Source organism: Macrobrachium nipponense, chromosome 2 (assembly GCF_015104395.2).
Source record: "Macrobrachium nipponense isolate FS-2020 chromosome 2, ASM1510439v2, whole genome shotgun sequence".
Taxonomy (NCBI): Eukaryota; Metazoa; Arthropoda; class Malacostraca; order Decapoda; family Palaemonidae; genus Macrobrachium; species Macrobrachium nipponense.
In genome coordinates, this window is record NC_087201.1 from 87,530,353 (window position 1) to 87,551,729 (window position 21,377).

General features: G+C 36.8%; 1 pseudogene; it reads right to left on the minus strand.

Annotated features, from left to right (window-relative positions):
- Nucleotides 1-2,749: 2,749 nt before the first annotated feature.
- Nucleotides 2,750-21,377, minus strand: part of LOC135220764 (irregular chiasm C-roughest protein-like) — a 400,105-nt pseudogene continuing 381,477 nt past the window's right edge.

Consider the following 21,377-nt stretch of genomic DNA (forward strand, 5'->3'; position numbering starts at 1 on the left):
GCCAATTCTCTTTGCACTTTTCTGTAAGCTCGTGTCACGTGTGCGTGTTTGCAGTGAAGAAAAGTGTCCTTTAACGTTTTTCCCCAAGAATGCTTTACAAATACAGGGGCCAGGGCTATAACACACCCTCTAATTCTTCGGTTAAAAGCAACTGGCAACTCCAAATGTTTGTCAAGCAAAGTTTTGGTAATGACTCTACTTAAGAGTCGATTAAAACGGAATTCAAAGAATTCTTGTTTTTTTCTCGAAATTCCCTCTCCGCAGCAATAAATGAAACAAACAAACAAATCGACATTATGTGGATACATCAAACGGTTGTTAAATAAAGGCGTTTGGGAGATTTCCATGCTCCCGGCATATCGGAAGCAGACCTCATGGCATTCCGAGTGAGATCACCTTATATATCCACTAATTGAAAATTATATCTACAAGCAATATTCATCAAATTATATCACTAGGAAAATAAAATTTCCCCTCTGCCGTCACTCTAACACTGCACTTCAACAGACTCACCAGTATAGCAAATATAAAAAATATGAACAGTGGAATCGGTTTTCAAAACTTCTACTTGATAGGCTTAACGTGAGCTTCTCATGTAATCCTTCAGACTCCTACCACGAATGCGTAATTTGACAAGGGTATAAGTACCTGCTGAGTATTTGCGTTCTTGATGGTTTTTGTAAGGAAAAGAAATGCGATGTAAATACTTGCACCCATTTACTTCAGCATCAATATACAAATATATACAAAGTTATATAAAAAGATACCCTCTTACATGATAAATGAAAAATTCACCAATTTTAAGTTTCAGACATCACACCAAAAGAAAAGTACAAATATTACTTAAGCATGACTGAACCCAGTTGATTAATCTTTGCCAACTTGAGTAATAAATTCAATAGTTACGCTACCGAACTTTGTGTTCGTCTATGCGTCAGCAATATTCTACTGTATTTATAAGGAAAGCAGCTGAAATCAAATGGCCTTTGACTAAACCTCACTGTCATATTATTTTTGAAGAAATAACCTTATATTAAAACTAACCAAAATCCTCGTTAAAGAGTTTCTTTATAAAGGCAGTAGAATAATATCAAAAACCTTCAATTATGACCCAGTCACACAAGATGACAAAGAATAAAAATAAAAGCATCAACATGTCCTTGACTTTGGACACTTGGGCCCCGTGAATTAGTCTATCACTGTACCTCGCTGTAGGTGGCATCTGGTACTGTATCTGGTACAGTAGTACTGTACATACAATGGAAGGAAAAGAAAGAGAGAGAGAGAGAGAGAGAGAGAGAGAGAGAGAGAGAGAGAGAGAGAGAGAGAGAGAAGAGACAAAGCAGCAAAGCCTACACAGATTCACAACTGAAGAAGGTGGGACTTACTGTCAAGAAAAGATCATCGCGAGTCTTGGTTTAAGGAGAGATGCTAAAGGCACATTACAGCGCCCAAGTGGCCGGCGTCAAGCTCAAATCTACGTTAATTCAATGTTTGTTTTTCCTTCTTGTGGCAACATTACACATAGGTGAAAATATCCTTGTTTCCATAGTTCAAAGTCTTACAATGGATGAGAAAAGCATACTGTTATTTTGTGGATTCAAAACATAACTTTCGTGCTATCTATTACTGTCTTTTTACGTAGCTTTCAGCGGGTTCAACTCAATACTCTTCAACCACTCTGCGTTTTAACTCAGCCTTTATTTGCTAGTCAACTGAATTGGTTCTGTGGCTGGCTGGCTGGCTGGCTGGCTAGGTTCTCCGCAAGTGTTCAGTTCAGTTTCGAACAAGCAACGTTTTGCTTAGATGTGCTTGAAAATGCATCTATCAGTGAGATGTATGCCTTACAGTCAACAAAGAAGAATAATGAAACAAATTAAATCGAATTTTGTTTGAATCAAAAGAACAACCAAGCACAATAATACCATAAGTTACAAACAAAATTTGTGCAAAATATTTTCTAATACTGTGACTACAACTTTCTACCGAAAACGATCTTGTCATCGTTCTTTATAATTTTTCTGCAATTAAGCTTCTAATTTCAAAGACAATTAAGAAATCAAAACTTGTTCAAAAGATTTCTGTTGGTTTGATTCTACAAATAAGTTTTGGACCATCAAAACTCCTGAAATAAATTCAAACCAAAGATAGTTTCACAGATACACTTATCTTCGTGTCTGTAAGTTTTACCCAAAAATTACTGATGAAACTTCACGTGTATTATTAGATTTCTTTGCCAAGGTCCACATAATCCAGTGTTTATCCATTTGGAGTATTTTGCACAAGTTTCATTTACAACTTCACATTTCCATTTCCAGTGCGTTAATAACTTAATGAAAATCGTGAATGATAAAAAATCCAGAAAATTTGATGCATTACAGAAAAACCCTGAGGGGATAACAACCCCTACAGTAAACACAGATGTCTTAACTTGACAGAAATACAATATGCTAAACTCATAGCGACTACTTTTCACGTAGTAACTATTATTCATGAAAACAGGTTCTGTGGGGTTTTCGCCAGAAATGTTAATAAGCAGAAAGGAACATTGAAGCATAGTTTTCATGATTTCATCATCGACACCATCTATTTACAAAAAAAGGAATCCACTTAACATTAATCAGTCTTTGGAGCTGTAGGTACAAGAGACAAGAGGCTAAAGCTTCACTCACTCGAAAAACAAATCCCGGAAAAGTAACGAAAAATAACAAGAGTGCAGAAAGCAAAAAAAAAAAAAGGGGGGAAAAGGGGGGGGGGGGCATTTTCTGGGGTAGGGGGACTGGATGGGGTGAAGAGAAGGGGGTGAGGGGGAAGGTAAAGGCTGGACTTCTTCGCTACGCTACAGTCTGACTTGAAACACGAACTCATCAAACACACGTCGTCAGCATCTGCACTCTTTGTTTTTTGTTTTTTTTTGTTTTTGTTTTTGACTTCAGCAGTAAACGAATGACTCATTGCATAGGACACAGTGATGGACAAATGAATATAAACGAATTGGAAAATCCGGTGGTGTAGACATAGCAAGCTTCGAACCTATATTTAAACATATTCAATACAAAAGCCTCACACTGCATACTTATTACTGGCAGATCATCTGGATGCCATTGCAAACTATAGACAAATATATCACTTACTCTTATTGGTAATTCACATTAAGACATATTTATGGAGTCATAAAACTAATTCTAAAATTGATTTCATATTGAAAAAAATTTGAAATCATCTGGATTGTTATTAATGGTATTCCTAAGTCTGTGACGTACTTTGACGCTCATTCTTGACCACCAATATGCTGAAAAACATATAGATCTCGTCACCAGGTTTTCTTCTTTTATCTATTCTTTTTTTCATCATATTTCTTTCACTCACGTTTATCCTAAAATCCTTCAACTTTCAACTAAGTCGAATTTTACTACACTTTTCTAGAATACTTGACAAAATAGGCTTATACTATATTTTTCTTGTGGTATAATTTCCTAAGGTCCAAGAAGGGTTCCGTATATTGGATTTTTAATGATAGTAATATGATAATTTTGGTTAAACATCACTTTTTTAGACGCCGTAAGACCTGACAACATTTCTAATGAATTTTCAAGAAAAAACTGGGATGCTGTATATCACTCATACATTCTCAACGTTTCTATACCACCATTAATAATAATGAAAATAAAAAGAGTTTAGGTCACGTTCTGGATAATACCACATTACTGTCATTTTATCTGGTCCAGAAATCTATATTTCAGCAGTTTGCAAAGGACGGCCTTGAAATGTAATTTCCGCATACTGAGTCTTTTGCTGCGCATGCCTCTTACCCCCACGTCTCATCGAACCGTTATTGGACGACCTCGGAAGCTGTAGTTCTGCGTACAAGATGCCACCACCCGGTCTCTGATCTGCACCGCTGCTGGTTTTCGCAGACTTCGATTTCTCAAACGACGACCCCGCGCGTTCTGCTTGTTGTTGGTAGACGGGCACATACGGCGGAGTTGCTGCTGTTAGTATTGGTGCTGTTTTCATCGTCTTGAAGGCGTCTTTCGATTCGTCTTGCTGGTGGTGGTGGTGGTGGGGATGGTGCTGGTCGTCTTGCTTTTTGAAAGTCTGCATCTCACCCTGTCGGAGATTGAGACCGTCCATGTCCGTCTGTTCTTCTAAGTTAGTGGTCGCAGCTTCCCCCTTCGCGTCAGACTTCTCGTGGATTTGCTCATCTCTTCTCGTTGTTTGACTGCTGTTGCTGCTGCTGCTGCTGCTGTTCCTTCTCGTTACCTGGCATGAGCTTGGTGTTGCCGTTGGTGTTGGCATTATCTGCAAGTGGAGTTCAGAAAATGAGAGATCGTGAACCTCGGGTCTATATTTTAAATATATCATTGTATGTTTGCAGTTATTATTTTCAATCTATGTCATGATCAAGTAGCATAGGAAAATACTATTTAATCTATATGTTATTAGTCTTAATCTATGCATCTATACTTCATAACTACTGTCCCAAAATCTGACAATGAGGAGTTCCGTCTGACTAGAGTACTGCCATAATGCAATGATTTTTGTTCACATATTCGGTCCCGAGGGGATTTCTGAGTTTCACCAGTCTAAGAAGGTTGAAGTGCCACTGCAAATGTAATTCAAACTGAATACAATGTACTGTATTAAGAAAGGACTATTTCGAAGGTTTCAAAACAAATTGATTCCCTGGTCCAAAGTGGATCCGTGTATTTTGGTTCTTGGACAGAACAAAATTAATTCCAGGGTTGATCTGTCACAATCCAGTCATCGTTCCCATGTTTCTCAGTAACAAACGAATCACAAACTTATAGATAAAATATTGCATGTGCAAAAACAACAAATAAAAATACGATAACACTATTGCATGTGCAAAAACAACAAATAAAAAAACAAAAGGCATTTCGCAACAAATTAAAGAAAAAAAATAAGTTAACATATTTGCCTTCATTCAAAACGTTTGTAAAATATACTTTTACATGACAAAATATTTATAATTTCAGACTTAAAAATCGTAAATACTTGGCTTTCACGTACGTGTACATATTTATTTTTTATTTACTGCTTGTTTGTTTGTTGTTCCCTTCATGCTCCTATTTCTCGTGTCATATTGCAATGTACGTCGAGCGGAAAGAATTTAGGTTTAAGTTTGTACTGTCCCTTCATAAACAAACTATGCAATTTCTCCTCAGATTTACTTCACTCTTATATAGTAACATGAAATACCAGTTCAAGTGCAGAGTTTCTTAAGGGACCACTGGGCATAACCTTTTAATACTTATTATTTCTAAAACTTAGAAGTGCAACAAATGGTTAGTAATTTGGTGCTAAGATTTTTAAAAAACTAAGTCTACTCTATATCTTACAATAGTTAGATGGAATGGCTGTTTTAAAAGAGCTTTCAGAGTTAGAGAGAGGAAAAAAAAACTCATGAAAGACGGGAAACATTTTCAAACTTGTGTATGAACGGTAGAGCTTTCGTCCAAAACTGATTCAAGTTAGGATTTACATTACATTTTATTTTGCACAGCAAATGAAAAGTTTCTGCGACATTGCAGTAGACTGACTTCATCTGACGACCTGTGAAAATTCTTCATTTTCAATTTTCTTAATGAGTCGGGAAATAAATCGAATGTAACAAGAAAGAAACGAGAAATGAAGGAAAATACTACTGTGCAGTGCATGGGATATGTATATACATAAATATCACCCTGATGTTTATGTCAGCGTGACCTCAGTGGCGAGTGTGAAGTGTAGCTGGCCGTGCGTCCCGGGCCGCAGAATGAGAAGATTATGCCGCGGGTATTCAAGCCACTCAGTAGTGACTACTGCAGAGGACAGCAGCGCCACAGTCGCCCCAAACCCTCACGTAGGACAGAGGCTATTTTACAGTGCCACTCGAGCTGTTTTCTTATTAACCCTGAATCGGTTTAGTGATTATTTTCCACACGGCTCTAAATCGAGATTCGAGAAGGCACGACTGTAAGATTCCCCCGTCCCAACGTGACAGGTGAGGGACGGAGCTAGAGGCATCTATTGTTGCCCAGTGCGTAGGAGGAGATGGAGTTCATGGCTTACTCTAGTCTCACCTTAAGGTTTTCATACTCATGGTCAGGTTTAGAGGACAGAGTGGACACACTCGTGTGCTTGGATGCAGAGGTATAAAAGGCGTCGGGCGGAATGGAGGCCAGGGAACCCTCGACTAGTGTTTTGCCTCCACTCCGACCCACGCCCGACCCCGAGCTCGAGTACTGATGCCTACCATTATTTCCTTTTTGGCTCTCAAGGTCACTCTTGTCACTGTAGAGAGAAGATAAGGACCTGTTAAAATATTGCGAGGATGTGATTCCTTAACAGATCGAAATTCAATTGGGAAAATATTGACCACTTTATATCAGCTTCCAAAATTGTCTCATAAGGCACAGGTATAGTTCAGACATTTCAACTTGAGCCTGTCAAAAGTTTCTTTAGGAAAACCTTAAGAGTAGAATAAACCATCATTTATTGGGCTCAGATAGAGATTTGCAGCATTCATTTGACAGAGAGCTGAATAATGAATAAATGTAAAATTCAGAGTATATCAGACCATCTTACGTTAAAAACCAATTCCAGATGACAGAAAAGCATCTTAGGAGATGCACAAATTGTCTAGAAGAACAATTTAGCTCCAGCAGAAGAGGGAAATTCTATATATATATATGTATATATAATCGTAATATATATATTATATATCTATAATTATATATATATATATATATATAGATATATATATATATATATATATTATATAAGCATACAGAAAGTTGACTGCTTTTACAACATTCAGTGCAATTAATTACATCGAAACAGTTTCGTGACAAATCTGATTCTCTGTGAAGCTTGTAACATTTGACGTGTTACCCAAAGGTCATCAAAGGTTTGATTACAAAACTTTCCTACAGAAGAACCTTAATTTTACTCACCTTTCCAAGTCTGTGGGCTTGAAGTCTCCCCTCTCTGTGAGTAATAAAGCATGAGAGAAAAGAAAAATCAAAATTTAGTCAGCCATAATGATAACTGTCCTTATCTGTATAAGTCTTAATGCGGTACAACTTTGAGTATTGTTTACATAAAGCTTTATAATATACACATCCACCATAAAAGCTTCAACGTGATAAGCATCAAGTACTTTAAAACAGCTTTTGATCAACGCACACTATATGAATGACTGAAAGACTTTAAGTCAGTAGCGTTACGAAGAGGGCATCTGTCAGTCTCCTCATACTTTTTCCTGGTCTTTATAACTTAATGAATATATATGCCTTCAGCGGATTATCTTCGCGAGAATCATTTGTGAGTTGTATGCTATGTACTATAAACATAACAACGATAAGAAAGAGATCAAACCGTCAGATACCCCCATAGAAAAATAATATATTTGACACAATACAAGGAAAGTACTGTTAACATGTGGCAGAGAGATTCTTCCTCGCAACGAAGAGCCTCGTCAGAATTTATGCAGATAAGAAGATTACGTAGTGTTTTAAGGAGATCAAGATGGCGTGGAAGCTGCCAGGTACGAAACGACGCTCAAATACAAAGAATTGTGTTGACAATTGCCTTTAAATTCTGACGAGGACAGGACAACATGATAACAGTGACTTTCCCCAACTACAGAAGAAAGACTCACATGGTGACTGAAGCGTCCCAGCATGCAGACGCGGATGATTAGAGCAAAATACTTTGCAGAGGCTTTTAAAAGAGACACAGTACTGAGCACAGAGAACCCAAATACTGCAAACAGGAACCGCAACTACCAAAGTGACCCCCTGTAGACCCCCACCGATACATAAAAAGCAAGATACAGTACAGAGAGATACGTTACAAGTATGCTAACCAGTCAGAAGCAATGTTTTGAATTGATAGTATTCTACTACATAGAAACATACTCATGCAAAAAAAGCATATGAAATGTCAAATTGTCTTCTTTTCATATTTATTAAAAAAAGATTTTACAATGACCTCAACTTTTCTGGGCTCAAACAACTGATCCTTTTACTGATGTCAACCACTATAAAATTAGGCATACTTATAGATTACACTGATTGCACAAGGGAAATCCGTGTCGGCTACCATATTCAAGTGCGCTAATTGACAAAGAACTGAGACGTACTAGTACATGTCAGCAATATTCGCAATGAACAACTTATATATAAAACTGTACAGACAACATTCAGAGTAAAAAGTCTTTTGCTATCATCCATATCCCATATGAATGATGCAGTTACATTGGAACATTTTCTTGGTGATACTTTGCAAGCTTCATTAGTGTATTTTCACTATCACTGCTAGCAAGCACAGGCAACGCCGTTATTTCACAGGTAAAGTACAGTGTCACACTTTGAAATTCCACCTTCTACATTCGATGTATCCAACATTTAGCTTGTTCAGTGCTCTAACTAAGCATTATTTGCGCTTCTCCTACAACAAGGGTTCACCCACTTGTTTATTTAGCAGCGAATTTCACACAAAGTAAAAATAACCATAACTGACATATTATTTTGCATATGGATACAAATGGGTGGTAACATACTCTTAATTATATGTTGGCGCACCACATACTTAATACTCTCAGCCATTTAAAAAAGGAGTCTTGATACTTTCTGTTAAAGTACATAGTTTTGAAAAGTTTCACCTCAAGGTACTTAAGGTTTTAATCCTTTCAGCTACAGCACACAATTTCTCAATACTTTTATTCATAATAACTAAAGTTTTAATACAGAACAATTTCAATACTTCTACTAAAAAGTACATAATGTTTCAATACTTTCACTCTGCAGCAAATCAGCTGAGTAGCGCTTAACCTTATCATAAACAAGACCTATTGTTTATGTACAATGGGAAGAAGTCATTCACTCTTGTTGCCTTTAATCTATGAAGGGTTGCTCGTGTGGCGAGTTTCTCTCTCTTGTTCTCTACGTAATGAATCAAATTCTTAAATATGTTTGGGGACATTTGGGAGCGTCTAACTGCAATGAAATCATTTCTTTCAACTGAAACGTAGGTGAGATAGAAAGGGTCCCTTGACTAGCTAAGCCAAGATAGTCCAATGGGTTCGAAGTGAATGTAAAAGAGAAAAGCAATGGGCAGACCCACTCACTACTTATGTAACCACTCATAACTGTTATTATTTTAGTTCAATATTACATCTCTCCCAGAGCACAGTTGGAATAACCAGTCTCTAAACTTAACTAACTTTTTAGAGTGATGTGCATTTGAAACTTCGTGTAAAACTCAAAATTTTATAAGTTGTAAGAGGTTCTTCTACCTACAAAGACTTTAAAACATTTTACCGTATCTAGCATTCATTCACTTGCTATTGCGCGCATTGATAAAAAAGATATCGTAAAAGATTAATGAACAAAACCTAGAGCTCGCCAGAATAGAGCTGCTGAAATCCATGATCTCACTTTACTACTAAGGACTGACTATTCCAAAAGTCAGGAAAATCGTAGAAGCCCAAGGAATGTGAATGGTGAAATGCAGGGACAGCGAAAATGAATGAAATACGCAACCAACTGATGTCAAGACTTATTCAGCTAAAACTGGTAAAATATTTACAAAACTGAGATAACATTTAACTTTGAAATGTAGTCTTCAATCTGAAATTAACAGAAATTAGCTTTGAAAAGTAGTCTTCCACCAGAAAAAAGTAGATCTCTTTCGGAAACAGAATTTAACTGTGAAAAAGTAGTCTTCTATCGGGAAGAATCTGAATAGACATTTTCTTTCCAGATCCACATCAGTCAGGAGTCGTGGCAGAATTAGACGTGAGACTTTAAGGTCTCTTTTAGTAAGAAAGACAAACGTGAAATTTAGAACTACAGAGACGATCGCAATATGTGATGCTGATCTCAGTAATGGAATTTAATTTTCTTCTTTTTATAAATCCTGAAGAGACTTTCTCGAGTTACCTAGTGCGTGGTCTTCTTTTTTACATCTTTCTCTTTACAAGAAAATACACATTCGCCCTTAGTCCCCACAAGAGGGGTGCCATCACTCTACTTGTTTATAGGAATCAGTTTTTTTAGCGTTTTAGTTGAAATGGCCCTAAAAATAAAGTCACGTGATGCAATGTGTGCTTCTTTAATGCTTAGATGATTGCAACAATAATAATGATTCAGTGAAGTTGAGAATTCAATATACACTTTTTCATGGAATATAATTATAGCGGAATGTAGAATACTGTTTTTTTTTTTTCAGGAGTGAACCCAGGTATTTGCAAACGTGATCCGAGATCATTGCCCCTCAGACAAGCTCGGTGGGTCACAAGGAAATTCTACCAAAGGGGTTTAGTTTCTATTCCAGGTCACCTGCCCAAGTATTGACCAAACCAAAAGCATTTCATTCCTAATGATTTTTTTTATTGCATTTATTTAATTTCACTGTGTTGTGCTATGCGAATCATGATAACAATGAATGAAAACAATCTGGAAGGTTCATCTTATTAGAAAAAAAGGCTAAACATGCATCTACTGACTGTTTAAAACAATTCATCACGTGGCATACATGAATAAGCATAATTATGTTAAAAGGAGTCTTACACACTAATAAGGAAGCCAATGAATCTGTTATCAATGATATACTTCACACAGCATGGCTAAATAATGACATCATACTATTTTACTTTGAACGAAGGTTGTGACTGCAATGCTTAAAGTCCCATATAACAGAATCAACTGCCAGAATGAGTGAATGGAGACATCAGTTACTATTACTGTTTTGAATGCTGGCTAGGCACCAATAAATCATTTAAATCACAGCGAATGATGTAAAAAGCAGAAGACCACCAGAGAACACGGACCTGCCAAAATACCCGCATTATTGATGTTGATCTCGAGTCCTTTTCACGACGACTTTATTTAAATTTTCCTGGACACACGAAGAAGGAAAGATTCTCGAACTGCTTTCCAGATACATTTTCTTGAAGATGCGTCACTCTCAAGGCTTCCAAAAGGAGACGTATTCATTCATAAGTTAAAGTTACTGGCTGAGAGAGGATAACGACTACTATTCAATAACTCACACAGGCAACATGAACATGTGGCAAAAAAATTGACTTACAAAACACTTACTACCTAATAAAACAACTGTGATGTTTTGCATCTGGATACAATCTTCAGACAAAGTGCTCACCGTTTTCAGTATCAGAGAATCTATGACGTAACACCATAAGCATGATATTACAGTAACTTGAAAAATAGACTGTTATCAAAATGACATATTATGCACTGAGTATCTGTGAAGATAATTTGCATACATACCTATACCTTTATAACACTGAAAAATAAATAAGGAAAGTTTAAACTTATCACTGGGTGCAAGGCCCTTCTCATTCTGTCCAGGTGAAGGCAGACGTCCAGGCCTGGTTTGTTCAGCCTTCCATCTAGCACTACTTAACTTCTTCCAGTCCTCACCATTATAAGGCTTTTTTTTTAACTGTTCCTATCTGACGATCACAGTTTGTGCTGTACACTACTTAACAGTGCCTGACTAGATGGTTATATTAATCCTCGTTATCTGAGCAAGCAATGTAATAACACTCGATACAAAGGGTATCTTCAGTCTCAGAAATTTGAGTGCACATATCTGCGTCCCAGTCCACTGGACGAGACACTCGTCAAGGAGGGTGATATTAGACTTCATGGCACAGAACCACCGGCCGGCGGCAAGTGGCCTCTGCCCTCTGAGGGTTTATATCAATAGAACCTCGAGTGGTCCACATCATATGCTCGAAGCGGAGAGACTTTGCATGGGGACGGCAGGGATCCCACTTTGGTTCCTGGGACAAGGAGGATACTGTCTATAGTTTTGGCACATGGTCTCTTGTTTCTAGGGGGATCTATCTATTACAGACTGACACTGGGAATCACTGGATACTGGAGTGTGCAGTTATACAGTATGTACGGTAGGTTAAAAGGGTGGGATAGGTCTAGGTGTTTAGGAGAACGGTGAAAGGGGCTACGACATGAGTGGGCATTAGAGTCTAATGTTCTCGATATTACGCATGCGATGCACTATTTTTAGGACACACGGTAGAGGGAGGACATTCCTGCACCACACTTCGTTTCATTTCCGCATGCATGAAATGCACAGAAATTCGTCAGTTATGCAGAGCATCTATTTATCTTGTTTCAAGGGATTTGTTTTGTAACAGTCACTGGTGGTGGCACTTCGTACTTTTCAGGCGAACACCACTGGCTCGTTTCCGGAGTAATTTGATTTCCCTTCCTTCGACACATATCACCCACTCCATTTTCCTCTGTTGGAATGATGCATGAATCATCAATTATTAACGCTGCACAACACACCAAATCTCCTTACATACGAGGCATGCATTCAAGGCTGAAGGAAACTGGTAACTCAAGATGCAAGTGCCTCAATGCATGATCAATAAGTTTTCTTAGATTATAGGCCTTACATAACTAGAAACAGAGTGCTTTTACTATTCACAACGGCTGATGCTTCCATTCCAGGCTGAACAGCAAACACGTTGATGTTCAGCGAGACCTCAGAGTTTGAACTTTGGCCTGACGAATATCTGAAAGCCAAGGCGTCACAAAAAAAAGAAAGAAAAAGAAAATAAAAAAAGGCTCAAAAAGCGATACACAACAACTCAACTGTGTGCGGAATCTTTCAGCATCTGGGGTAACAAAAGCAGTGAAACAATCAAAGCAAAGACATCCAGATTCCTGCTAATGACTTCCCTACAAGCCGAAGGTTACCTAATTGTTATTTAAACCAAGCTGTCAATTCTGAAGGGTTCTGATGTTGAACTCCCAGTCAAGGCTCACTGAATGGATGTGAAAGGTAATTATTGCCCATACAAGTTGTTCCTATGAACCAATGCTCAAGAAATATGAAAATGAAATATTATTTCATTTAGTGATACTATTCCCTAAATGACCTACACCTACACTAAGGAGAATATCATTTACCCATTATTTTTTTTATTTAATTATTTGGTCTAATGCAACAGCATTGAATTCCTTCAGTATGTCATTTGTCTTTAAGTCTGCAAAGCATCTAATCTCAAGAACTATGAGAAGAAAATGTTGAATGACGATTCATATTCTTTACATTCTTCTGAAGTATTCATCGCTCTTGAGACTACTGGTATTTTAGGGAACAGCTTTAGAGAATATGACTGCATCACTTCATTACTATCTGGACGGAAAACTACAGCCTTAAATGACATGATGTACCTTTACTCCAGTTAAATGACGAGTAAGTTCGAGCATACCGATTTGTTTGTGTCAACTGTAGCTCAGAAATAAAGGTAATTAGATACCAGGTAATTATGTGCACTAGAGAGAATTAAGCCGGATAACACGCTCTGAGAATTAAGCTTTCAATTTCATTTTTACCTGAAGAAGAATGCATGCCCATATTTCTTAAGATAGTGCAATTCAAGTTACTATATTAGGCAAGGTATCAGCAAAGTATTATTCAAGGTTACTGAACGGGTGTTTCTTTGGACAGTAAGTTCCCATTTTATATTGAAAAAAAAAAGAAACTTGGAAAATCTTTTAACAGGGTGGTTATATCTTACCTAATCCAGAGAATAGCGAGGAAGAGTCTTAAATGCTTTGTGACTGATCATGAAAGCAAAGAAAAAGAGCGATAGAAACCCTCTTGGTGTAAGCCCAGGATTCTATCAACTGTGTACACTGGATTACAGTTACTCCGAAGCGATTACTCAATGCCTCTTTTTTTATTAAAGATTTTACCAGGGTCAATTCTGATTGCAGTTTTTGTGCCGCACAGAATGTGTGTCTCCTTGAGCCAAAAAGCAAATATATTGTTACTTCTGCCTTTGACAATATATTTTTACTCAGTAACACTTAAAAAAAAAAAAAGTCATGAGCAACAGTACCATGGTTCAGAGCGTACAAAACTTGCCTACATACACACACATTATCATATATAATATTACACACATATGAATACGTATAAGCGTGTGTAAAGCGTGTGTAAGCTATATATATATATAATATATATATAATATATATATATATATATATATATAATATATCTATGTACCTCTGTCTGTATCTTTATCTATCTCTCTGTCTATCAACTTTATCTATTTATCTATCTACTATATATATATATATATATATATATATATATATATATATGTGTGTGTGTGTACATATAAGTAAAGACTCGTATTCCTTCGTTTTTGACTTTTCATGGGGGTGGGGGGCGAGGTCCTGTAGAGGGAGGATACTAGTGTATGTGTGTATTGAAACTTATACAGGATGTAAATGCTTATAAATGTCTACTGTTATAAATTGGACAGGAATCCTATGGTCAAAGTTACGATTCAATTTCACTTAATGGCATATATATATATATATATATATATATATATATATATATATATATATACTGTACATGTTAATATACGTACACACACAGAGTATCCGCCACCCCCCCCCCCCCCACAACACAAAACCCCAAAACAAAAAGGCAGACACGAAGGAATGTGAGTGTTGCCTTTTAAAAGCTTTTGGTCTGGGGAGGAGGAGCAAGATAAATCGAATTTCGTCTCTCTTTGGACCAGAAAATACAGTTATAGTTCCCAAGTTTCTGTTGGGTAAAGCTTTTATTCTGCAACTGGCGACAGGCTTCTGTTTCCACTGGAATCTCGCAAGTTTCTGACGTCACTTTTGCGATGTCAGATAAGAGGCCTAATTCAATGCGCTGATTTAGTTCATTATAACCGAAACGCAGCGTTAACTTATTGCTGATACCTTTATATTCTCTTTCTTCCATCTTACTTTTCACCCTCACCTAACAGTTGGTTCATAGTGCAACTGCTTTGAGGTTTTCCTCCTGTTACGCTTTGAAACCCTTTCTACTCTCAATCCTCTTTTCAAAAGCACTGAATGACCTTAGAGGCCCCAGAGCACGCCCTTTGGCTTAAATCTCAATTCCATTCCACGTCATCTTTATCATATTTATCTCTATAAATTTAAAAAAAATTATAAAATAGAAAGTTCGTAAAATTCACACATCAGTTCAGGAATAGCTGATCTTTTTCGTGAAAGTTCTGTACTTTCTATCACTAAATCAGTCGTATATTCTCCATCTATCGTTCGGTAATCATTGCACTTGGAAGTATCTTATTTATTTACTAACTATGGCTGAGCTTAGCCATTGCAAAATGCCTCGGTCTAAATTTCTTTCTCGGAACATATAATCCAGAGCTTCCTTAATTACATAAATGTCTTTATAGAAGACGGTAAGCAAAGTGAAATGTTGCTTTTAAAATGATTATTTTGTCAGTTCGTGCTTCCCCTCCTTTGTTAATACATTTTGCATTTATGTCTGAATGTTTTGTTTCTCGTGATGTATTACCGAGTAGTTCTGTTCTGACACACTTATATAAATATATATATATATATATATATATATATATATATACAATATATATATATATATATATATATATATATATATAATATATATATATATATATATATATATATATATATGTACATACAACTTATATACATACGTACATATATATGGTTGTGTATCTGTACATTCAGATAATAAACCAGTTAATCCTATCGACGAAGATGGTACCAAACCAGGATATGATTATGTATCTAAAACATACAATTCCACTACATTTAAAGTAAATCTGCGCACAACATACTATTAATCTGGATGAAAATCATAAAAACTTTCTAATCATGGGATTCAGCTGCCAACCCAAACTTTGACTGGAAATGGGCACGTGAGTGTTAGAAGGGAGCTCTACATTTTGGGACTGAAAACGAAATTGGACCTCATAAGAGAAGAACATTTTGAACGAACAGATGCCAAACGAAAGGAAACTGATGTTCAACCAAAGGGGAGAGAGTTACATGCAATATGATTTTGTGAAGTCATAAAAAAGCGAAGAGGGTTTTTTTTGTCTGTTTTGTTGGTGGTGGTTCCTTCCAAATGCTATTATGTCTGCTCATTTAAATCAATTCCATCCTTAACTCCATCTCCTGGTTTACTGTGCTTCTGAGCTTAAATTTAAGCCCGAGTGAGACCTATTGCATTGCACGTTCGACAATGCACCTGAAAAGTATTTAAATGTATAATGAAAGTGACTCGAGTTATTATAATGACGAAGTACTGTGATGTCAAAGTGACAAACATACCCAACATAATAATAAAAAATAAGAGACAAAAGAGCATCCGAGGGCCTCTCTCGTACTGATTCAAATTAACCCCAGTCAAGGATATCCTTTCTCACCCTTATTTTAAATCTGACAACCATATCCGGTATTTATAATGTGGTGGCAAGTCCCACTCCGCTTCAACTTGCAACAGCTCAGATAGAAAAACAATGCAACCACCATTTTATTTGTTATGCACTTCAGGATACTGACTATACATTATCCTCCTGGACAGTGTATTTCACGCTATACACAATGCTGTACGCATCTCCGAGACGGAGTTGTTTTGCTAAGCAGTTTGACCAAACCTTTCTTTCGCTTTAATCTAAGGACCTTGAGAGCAATCAAGAGTAAAAGGCTGGATAGGCAGACAGCGAGAGACCTAGTTGAAGAAAAGAAACAAAGTGCGTTAGGTCAAATCCCAGAACACCTGACTTTTTTTTGTTTTGTTAATATTTCACTGAAATTAGCTTCACTGAATTAACTTGATATTGACGAAATTATACACGGGGAGGTTTAGATGTAAAGTTACCAGCTAAGATGACTTTTAAAAAGTATTCCATATATCTGTGGACATACTCCAGGAAATTCAAATATATGCAAGCTTTATCAAGCAAAGAATCTGCAAAATCTGTATCTTACCTGTAATAAGCGTTTGAATGATATTTACTAGAAAAAGTGACATGTGATGTTAATAAAAAATGCATTAACCATCTAATCTATGATTAATGTTAACTCGTTTTAGTTCTGGGACTAGGACCTCCAATAAACACAACTTAAACAATCTAAGGAAAGACTCTTCAGGCTGTGGATTCAGTGCTCTTTAGTTGGTTAAGACAAAGCACACTGTTAAGGGCTTTCTACGAACACAATGGTGCTCGTTACTTGTTTAGATGTGAGTAACTTACTCTCTCCAGTTTTGCAACCCGCGAATACTGGAGTACCCAAGGTTGATAATCTCTCCCCTTCTTTATTTATCTGAATCCACATCTGTTGAAGCCACACAAGTGCAACAAAAGCGCACGCAAATACACACACGCACACATTCTTTCTCAAATCTTCCAGGGACCTTTTGGTTTTTTTCTAGCTAGAATTTGTAATTCACAGGGAGACTTTTTGTTCCTCACAGAACTATCTGGTGAATAACGTCAATATAACTCTGTGATTATATCCTCAGTTCCCTAAACCTTGAATTGCATAATAAATTATTGACGCCAACTTGAGATTATTTGTATTCACTATGCCTGAAATATTATCTCAACAGGTGATTTAAATTAAAGCATATGTCTAAAAATAAAGTACAGAAACTTAATTTATTCTGGTGTTAGTTACTCCCGATAAGCGGAGCACTTATAAGGAATTTATATTCATAGGGATCCTAACGGGGCACAGTAGCTGCAGAGTCGGGCGCCAGAGAACCAATTTAAAATGCAAACGCGGGAAGGTTTATGGAAATCGAAGATATTCACCAACTACACTGAAGGCACTGAAAGGGAGAGACACGATGCACAAAAGGTCCAGCAGCTGTCGGCGTTCTCATCCTGCGGTGTTTGAATGCAGTGTTCCACTGTGGCTAAGGAGGATCGCGAGGGATCATCGGCAGTCAAAAGAATGACGGTGTAACTGATGCGGTGTCTTTATAAAAGCTTCTGGTTTCACAGGCAAATGGTTGTTGCGCCATGCACAGTACTCCTTTAAGGAACTTCCAGATCGTGTGGTGTCCTCAACTGACTTGTGAATCCTTGGGTGTTTCAAAGGCACGCAATTACAATGTTCGTTATCATAAACGGTGTCATGTCACTGATAAGGTCAATCAAGCCCATGCTTTAACTCATATTTCTTTATAGTCACTCGTACAGTTCTTTTTTATTCTTTTTTTGTAACTGCGGGGTTCATGCTCAAGATTTCTTGGTAAAGATGCTACAGTCATAAATGCTTTTAACCAAACTTACAAAGAGGACTTAAAGAGATCAGATCACCACTAAAACACAAACATTTTTATGATCACGGTGAGATGAACACTGAACCATTAAAATGTTTTCGACACGAGAATTTTCTTCTTCTCTCAGGTAACTCAGACGAGTACTGAAATGAAAATAGACTAAAAGCATTTATGACGCAATATTTCACACAGGCTGTTACACATTAATCCATGATGCTGTTGACAAAAAGCATGCGCCAGATGTTGGGCAACATTCGGTGTGGGTGTGTCATCCAGAAAAAGGTGTGGTGGTGCGTGTTTCAAGTCAAAATCAGTATTTTGTGTCGTGGAAAACATTAGATTCCTTCTGCATTCATATGACATTGCTGCAAGGGTCCACTAAAGATTATATTATAGTTTTTTTTTTTATGAATAATGGCAATCAGCATCAGGTGACCGTCTGTCAACAGATCAGTTTGGAAATGACGCTATGTTTATGCCGTCAGTCAGAGTTTTAAATGACACGATATACTGCATTTGCTTGAGCGTGTAAATGAGGAGGAGGAGGAGGAGGAGGAGGAGGAGGAGGAGGAGGAGGAAAGAGAGAGAGAGAGAGTAGAGAGAGACCAACACGGTGCAGAGGATGTCTCACTCAAGGCGGCAGTGGTGATGGAAAGACTATACATTGAAAAAAATAAATAAGGAGCGAATCAATATCCTGCAAAAATAACAGTAGTAGTAGTAGTAATAGTAACAGGAGCAGCAACAGCAGAAATTGTAGTAGTAGTGGTGATGGTCACAGTAATAAAAAGGAGATAAAAGATTGAACCCATAATGGTCAAGGTATCGTTAATTTCACCTGAGTTACTGATTTTTCTTGCCCTTCTCCACTTCCACCAAGGAGATTTAACCCCTGCATACGCGTGCGGACAAGGCAGGATATTGTTAATTGTAGAGAGGAGAAGGTTGTTATAAGGGGGAACAAGTATCCATGGTTAATGTAAATGTACTAAGACATATACATATCTGCAAACATATATACTGTACATACACACATTACATAGATACATACATACACATAAAGAATATATTTATATATATGTATATGTATAGTACACACACACACACATATATATATATATATATATATATATATATATATATATATATAATATATATATATAGATCTGAAAGGTAGCCTACATAAGGTGAAATATAAAGGTTAGGTTACAGGGTTGTTTACAAGACATAAAAGAAGCGTAAGACTAAGATATTTAAGACTACTTTTTCTATTTATGTATTATCCAATTACTGCTTTTTTGTAGAGGGATATCATGCTCAGGAAATCTAGGCAAAATAGACATAGCACCAAAATATGTAAAGGTTGCTCCAAAAATATATCAAGTATCAAAAAATAAAAATAGTTTAGATGAACTGCAGAGTCACGTATATCAGGTTATTAGATTAGCACTATAACAGAGTTATGGTCAACACTGAAAACATTGAGTTTTTAAAGATTAAAATTCGAATGCAGCAACAACAGCAAAGACGTATAAAATGAGAGATTTCAGACAACGAAGAAGAAGAAGAAGAAGAAGAAGAAGTAGAAAGAAAGAAAGAAAGAAAGAAAGAGAGAGAGAGAGAGAGAGAGAGAGAGAGCGCAATCTATTCAAGAAACAACAATGGAAAATGGAGACTGACTAGGGCATCGAGAGAGAGAGAGAGAGAGAGAGAGAGACTCTGATACTTACGAGAGAAGCACCACTTCTCAGTCTTGAAGGCGTACAAGACCAGAAGCGTGACGAGAACCAGCACGACGAGGCAAGCGATGACAATTCCGATCACGGTGGACATGGACACCGGTTCTGCTGAAGGAGGGACACGCTGTAGTGGGGGCTTGTCTACAAGTCCTGGTTGGGGAGGGGGGGAAGAAGGCACCAGGTCGAGTCACCAAAGACCATTCGCATATTAGTCCATCGCAAAATATTATATCACTTTTGACAGCCCGCTCGATCGAGCAGTGCTTCTAACGCGTGCAGATAAGCGTGTGTGGGCATATCTGCTTTGTTATGCATATGGGCTTATACACGTCTGGTGAGCATATGTTTATGAAAATTCTGCCATATGCTACGTGTATATGCAGTATATGCACTTGTACAAATACCTCCATATATATATTCATATATATATATATATATATATATATATATATATATTATATATATATATATATATATAAATATATACTGCGGTATACATACTTCAAGCAGATATGTACCCAAAGTGTAAAGCTATGTTTTCCTATCCTGAACAATCCACAAGACTATATAATATGAACATTTCTCATTTTCTTACTTTTCTGAAAGAAGTCCCGTCAGGCTAATTGAGTGAAACATTAATGAAGCAATCTTGCGTTGAATTATACATAGTTTAGCAGTTTCTAAGTCATGATTACGTTGCATTATATATATAGGTTATTGGCTGCCAAATCCAAAACAGAGAATGTAAGAAGCATCAGTAGCCTGCGAAATGGAACCCAAGTACTTTAATGCATTACAAGTAATGATGTAAGACGAGTAAGTTTAGTATTTAGCAACAAGTTTTCTTTTGCAGAGACAAATGAAACTGGGCTTTAAGTCCTATTAATATAAAAACTGGACAAATCCTGAGCACTTAGGAAACTAACTCATGAGGCTCCAAAAGTGATATAATATATTGATTTAATATTAACAACCATGCCATGCTAGTAAATAAAAGGAAAAGACTCAAACGTTCTTACTTAAATCATACATAGCTATGCAAGACCAATATGCAGGCGAGAGACGTTTTTATTTGACTCTTCAGAACTTTAGCGTTGAAATTAAAACAAAAGAAAAATGTGGAATGGACTAATACACACAAATTCAAGCATGCTGGTCCTCTGAACAGGTGCCAAAAAGTTCTTTTCGTTCTTGCAATCAGTGAAGTAAAAAATAATAATAATAAGTCGTAGCAGTTTGGTGTGCTTTCTGGTCTATGTATTCAAAAAAATAATAATGAAAACAGAATAAAACTCATTGGCGTCTGTTACCTCCCCAAATTACACAGGATACAAAGCGTACATACAAGAGAGAACACAAAAACAGAATTCGAGAAGGAAAAAATAATAATTAAGTATAATGAGGATTGCCATTGAAATACCATGTGGAACAAAACACCTCGGTAAAAAAAAAAAATAATATAAAATAACGTATGTC